Genomic DNA, 6,871 nt, shown 5'->3' on the forward strand with positions numbered 1-6,871 from the left:
TTGGCCAGCAGGCGGAGGAGGTAGCAGCCCTTCACCTTTGGAGATTCGAGTGAGCCAGTGGCATTTCTAGGTTGTTTAGTTGGACGGCTTCGCGCCGCTGTGGAACTTGCAGGGGGCGTCAAGGGTTTGCTCATAGGAGAAAGCGGGCTGCCAAGCCGGCTTGCCGCCTTTCTGACACTTGGGTATGGGCTGCCCTTCTGGCTGCTGATCTTCGACTGTTGCCACCTGTCGGCTGGTGGAAGCCGACATCGGGACCTTGCGCTTGTTGTCATTCTGATGCGGACGCTGCCTGGTGTCACCAGCCGGCGTTCTAGGAGCCGGAGGGAGAACCTTTCCAGAGGCATCCACCTGAAGCTCCGACTTCATTGAGGAGTCGGAAGTGGCGTACTTGTGTGCTATGATCAGCAGCTCGTCAAGTGTGGCCGGCTCGTCGCAGAGGAGTCGGTGCTTGAGGAGGGTGCCTTCTCTACACCCAGTGGCGATTTACTCTATAGCTTGCACCTCGTGCACCCCTTCGCAGGAGTTGGGGAGCTCGGCCTAGCACGTCAAGTAGTCGTGACTGGACTCGGTTGGGCCTTGGACGCACAGAGAGAATTGGCGTGGCTTAGGAGCCTGCTTGTACGTGCTGGTGAAGTTGCGGATGAAGACCTCTGTGAAATCCACCCAGATGTTGACGCTGTAGGGCTTGAGGCTGTTCAGCCAGGTACGCGTCGTGCCTTGAAGCATGAGGGGGATGTACTTCACGGCAACGCGCCTGTTTCCGTTTGCTATCACTATAAAAAAATACACTTCCGTGATGATACGTGTTTGTCACAGTAGGTCACGTTTTTTGTCATGCATGTACATCCGTGACGGTTTTATGACAGAATCAAGATAGTCATACCTGTGCTGTCGTAGAAGTGTTCCATGACATTACCAAAATTATCATCACGGAAGTGTCCACTTCCATGACGATAAATCACGCGTCATAGAAGTGCTTTTGTCAAGGGTGATCGACACGTGGCATCCACCGTAACGGAACGCCGTTAAGCTATCGGGTCCAGTTTTGGATCCGATAACCCATTAACAGCCCTGACCAATGGGGATTTTCCACGTGTAAAATCAGCATTGGCTGGAGGAAACACGTGTCGGCTCACCGTTGGGACAGATGTCATCCACTCATTGGACCAAAGGTTCCTATGATACGTGGACACGTGGCACGGCCCAACAGAGGCCAGTTCTTGTGAAAATGCCGGCCTATTTGACTTGGTTAAAAGGTGGCGGGCCGGCCCAAGGAAAGCCTATTAACGGCCTGTTCGCATATAGCCCATTTACAACCCTCTAACCCAGGGCCCGTTATGACCTATCCAAATTAGGCCGAGTAGCGTCATCTGGGCCGTCCAATATGATTCCAGCCCATTTTAAGTTCCGGCCCATGTATGGACCATGACGTCTTTCGGCCCATATGAGGCCCTTTGTAACTCTTGGCCCATTAACGACCCGTGGTGAAACTGGCCCATAATGAACAGTGTATCACTTTATACCCATTAACGACCCGTTAATCCATTGGGACGTTTGCAGCCCATGTTATGTTTTGGCCTTCTCAGGGCCCATTTATTCTTGGGCTCATTTCCAGCATTCGGTTACTTACGGCCCATTACTACCATTTTCTGCTTGTGGGTCAAATTCAACCCGTGGTTACTGTCGGCCCATTTCTGGCTTGTTAATACGTTGGGCCATTTTCATAGCATCATCAAATACGGCCTATTAACAATGGCCCATTATGGTCAGCCCATGAACGGACGATTCCAACTTTAGCCCGTTTACAGCCATAATGCGGTCTGTTATTGGCCCATGTTTGGCCAATCGATCATACGACCCGTATAAGGCCCGTTGATGATACGACATGTAGAAGGCCCATTATTTCTATGGCCCGTACAAGGTCCATTCTTTCTATGGCCAGTAGGAGGCCAAGTGTCACTGTAGTAAATATGTAGCCCATGGTTATTGTGCCCTAGTTTAAAAAATAGGTTATTGCGGCCACTAGCAAACCGCGGAAAAAGAACTGCACTAACTACAAGCAAACAAATATACAAGACAACAAGGAAATAAATAAGAAGCAAACTTACGCTAGGCTATCACGGCTATTACACATATTGCATCCAGTGGGCATCAATGTTCGCCACCAGCACAAATAAATGCGTCGACAAAAGAATATACAAAACTAAGAGCACTTCAGAAAGCACTAGGCTAGGCCAGGTCGCCCCCCCTAAACAACCGAACAAGCTGATTAGACCTTAGTTGTGTCAACGATAGATGCATCACCCATAGCTGTATGGCATGATGGTGCGCAAGGCAGTTCTCTCACACCTTAATTACATCTTTGACTCCAAGTAGGAGCTGAGCTGAAGCAAGCCTTTCCGCTTTAAGTTGAGACTGAAGAAGTCGAACTGATTGAGGCAGCGACTGCACAGAGGTTGTCTCACACCTGCTGGTGAGTAGCTTCAACTCACTGTCTTCATCAAGACATGACCTTGGGGTCATCTCGCTGTCCTCAAGATGGTTTGGCTCACTATCTTCCCTAAAGTTCTGCCTGGCATAAGAGATACGACTCTGAAAGAGAAACAAGGAGACACGTAATAGGTTTCACAATTATATAAGCAAATAAATGGATCCTTTCTGCATTAGCAACATGTTTTTACAACTATAATTTGAAACTGGAAGTTGTTGCAAACATCCAATTAGATGTAAACAGCAAAGTAAACAGCAGTGGAGGAAATGATGCCTATCCAAATCTATAATAGAACAAAGTTTGAAGGCTTGAGAAGGATGAACTTACATTACATATTAACACGGGCTGGAAAAGGCCCTTCTCCATGTTAATGTAAGGATAATTCAATAAATTCCCCAAAGAAAATTCTTTATAAGCGTTGCCATTATTCTACATTTTGCAAAGAGTATATATAGATCAAATAATATTAGAAGAAACAGAGGATAATGAAGCTCAGGTGCAGACTGATGATACATAATCCAATAGCAATTAATTAAGTACAACGTTACAAGGCAAAAGGGAGAGAGGTACTGACAAGAGCAATGCAGAGCCCAGTATATTTGTGATATCTATGATCCTTTGAGCAAGGAGATTCATTAGAAATTAGTTTTCAGACAAGAGAGAAGGTAAGGCAGATGCATAAATTTAGGAGTTCAAATTTTGAATTGATATCATAGATAGTACCTGACGCTGGGCTCGTAGCAGTTCTAATAGGGGTTTTGCCACTGGAGTAGGGGCAAAGTGAGGTACAGTTGGGCCTTTGTTTTCTGTGGCTGCTGATCTATCTGATTTAACAAGTATCACTACCTTTTCCAAATACCTAGTTTGTACTCCTTGAGGATCTGCACTCACCCTCTTCCTTTTGGATATCTATTACGAAAGAACAATATTTGACTGGAAAACATAGTATGACGACACATGGAATAGGTACAGAAAATGGATAGGTATGGCATATACTCATATATGATGCTTAAACTAATCAGATGGTGTTACAAAGTAGAAGTAATGCAAGAGGTCAGATGCAAAATATGTGCGACCAATACAACCTTGCCAAGTTAGAGCAAGCACCTTGATGGGTGAATAAGATAGGCCATCCTCCACCATGCCAAGTTTGTTAGCCAGTGGATTGTTCCGCAATCTTCATCTCGTGCGCCCATTCTCATATTCATTTTGATAATGTGCAATATCTGACATGCATCAAAAGCATAAAAACAAGTGAGATTATCTTTGTAATGCAGAAGTGATTCTAATCCAATACTGCCTCCCTGTAAACTCCTTTGTGCTATCTCTGCGATTCTTTTAAGAGACGGCATGCATGTTGTAATTTGGTGTGTGCATTAACATAATGTGGCCTACAACTCAAAATATGAGAGCTCCGAAAGTGATGACACTTCGTAGATGATAGCTTCAACATATAGTAAAGAAGAACAAGTCGACCTGACCTAACAAATTCAAAATATACTAAGGGAGAACAACTCGACCTGACCAGTCGACCGCAAGAGAAGAGGATCATCTTAAAGAAGAGCAGAAGAGCAAGCAGATTGAAGATATTACAAGTGTTTCAATACAATGTCGGTTGGCCACCCATGATGAACCAGAGCGCACGGCGAAATACTATTCTTTCCGGTCTCTCCATATGTGGCTCACATGAATTTAGAAACTAAAGTAGGAACATTTAGCTGACCAATTAAACATCTCTCAGTTTTACTAATATCAGCATAATATCATATATGAATTTGTACAGCTAAGCTTGTTTAGCTCGATGGGTGGAGTAGTGCTATTATGACACGAACCACGTAGGATGATCGTGGTCATCATAAAATGGGGAAACCGTAGTCACAATGAGTACAGTGTTGACCGTGGCAGTGGGATGGCAGATATGAAGCTACAAACTACGCAAAGGGGAGTTAGCAACCGATGTTTGCTTTGAAATAACAACAAAGATTTGCTATGGACAAGAAAGTACAGTCAACAAGTGATAAAGAAATACAATTCCGCTGTTTCTCTATATGTCGCGACATGCATTTGGAAACTCAAGTGGGACCTTTAGCTAACCAATTAAATGTGTCTATTAACTAATACCAGTATCATATCACAATCATATTGGAACAACTAAGCTTTTGAATTTTGAGTGTTGTGTTGTTTAGCTTGAAGGGTGGAGTAATGCTAGTATGACAGAAAGCACCTACGCAGGTCATAGTAGAGTAGATAAAAGGGGAAAACCCTAAGCATCAAGAGAAAAATCAGGAAAGTGGAACTAGCTAGACCAGGGGGTGGCGCACATGCTTTTCGAAACAAATATAAGAACATTAGGTGACCAATTAAATGTTCTCTGTTTTAGTGATATGAGCATCATATCAGATTTGTATTTCAACACGTAAGCTTCGGGTTGAGGTCTTGAGGAGCAGTGCTAGTACGACACAAAGCACCTACTATGATGGTAGTGAATATAAAGGCGGGAAACCATAAGCATTACGAGTATAGTGCCCGTGCCATGGCGGGTCTAAAGGTGCAAACCGGACAAAGCTACTTCGCAACCAATGTTTGCTTTCAACTAGCCACTACGATTTGGTATGGACAAGAAAAGTACAGTAAACAAATTACGATCTATTTTCTTGGTGAGATCAATAACTTAAGCACATAGGGAAGAGTACCACCTCTCTTGCGACTCCGTGTAGGCCGCTGCTGATACGTTGAGGGTGCTGCAGGTGTGATGGCTGTCGGTGGCGGGGAAGACGACTTTAGACGCAGACGGCCGGGTCGGGGGATAAATCATGTTGCCATGGATGAGGCGGTCGTAGGAGCGGTGATGACCCACAAGTGTAGGGGATCTATCGTAGTCCTTTCGATAAGTAAGAGTGTCAAACCCAACAAGGAGCAGAAGGAAATGATAAGCGGTTTTTAGTAAGGTGTTCTCTGCAAGCACTGAAATTGTAGGTGATAGATAGTTTTGTGATAAGATAAATAGTAACAAGCAATAAGTAAATAAAGTAAATAAAGTGCAGCAAGGTGTCCCAATCCATTATGAAGGAAAGGATAAGCCTGGACAAATTCTAATAATGATAAAGGTGCTCCCGAGGACACATTGGGAATTATCGTCAAGCTAGTTTTCATCATGTTCATCGATTCACATTCGGTACTTTGATAATTTGATATGTGGGTGGACCGGTGCTTGGGTACTGCCCTAACTTGGACAAGCATCCCACTTATGATTAACCCCTATTGCAAGCATCCGCAACTACAAAAACAAGTATTAAGGTAAACCTAACCACAACATTAAGCGTATGGATCCATATCAGCCCCTAACGAAGCAACGCATAAACTAGGGTTTAAGCTTCTGTCACTCTAGCAACCCATCATCTACTTATTACTTCCCCATGCCTTCCTCTAGGCCCAAATAATGGTGAAGTGTCATGTAGTCGACGTTCACATAACACCACTAGAGGATAAGACAACATACCTCTCATCAAAATATCGAACGAATACCAAATTCACATGACTACTAATAGCAAGACTTCACCCATATCCTCAGGAACAAAACGTAACTACTCACGAAGCATATTCATGTTCATAATCAGAGGAGTAATAATATGCATAAAGGATCTGAACATATGATCTTCCACCAAGTAAACCGAATAGCATCAACTACAAGGAGTAATCAACACTACTAGCAACCCACAGGTACCAATTTGTGGTTTTGATACAAGATTGGATACAAGAGATGAATTAGGGTTTTGAGAGGAGATGGTGCTGGTTAAGATGTTGATGGAGATTGACCCCCTCCCGATGAGAGGATCGTTGGTGATGACATTGGTGATGATTTCCCCCTCCCGGAGGGAAGTGTCCCCAGCAGAAAGCTCCGCCAGAGCCCTAGATTGATTCCGCCAAGGTTCCGCCTCGTGGCAGCGGAGTTTCGTCCCGTAAGCTTGCCCACGATTTTTTCCAGGGTAAAAGTGATGATATAGCATAAGATGGACGCCGGAGGCCCACCACGGGGCCCATGAGATAGGGGGGCGCGCCCTATAGGGGGGGGGGCTGTCTCCTGGACAGGGTGTGGGCCCCCTGGCCTATTTCTTTCGCTCATAAATTCTTATTAAATCCAAATTGTTGTTTCGTGGAGTTTCAGGACTTTTGGAGCTGTGCAGAATAGGTTTCCAACGTTTTCTCCTTTTCCAGCCAGAATTCCAGCTGCCGGCATTCCCCCTCTTCATGGTAAACCTTGTAAAATAAGAGAGAATAGCCATAAGTATTGAGATATAATGTGTAATAATAGCCCATAATGCAATAAATGTTGATATAAAAGCATGATGCAAAATGGACGTATCAACTCCCCCAAGCTTA

This window comes from Triticum dicoccoides, chromosome 3B (assembly GCF_002162155.2).
Source record: "Triticum dicoccoides isolate Atlit2015 ecotype Zavitan chromosome 3B, WEW_v2.0, whole genome shotgun sequence".
Taxonomy (NCBI): Eukaryota; Viridiplantae; Streptophyta; class Magnoliopsida; order Poales; family Poaceae; genus Triticum; species Triticum dicoccoides.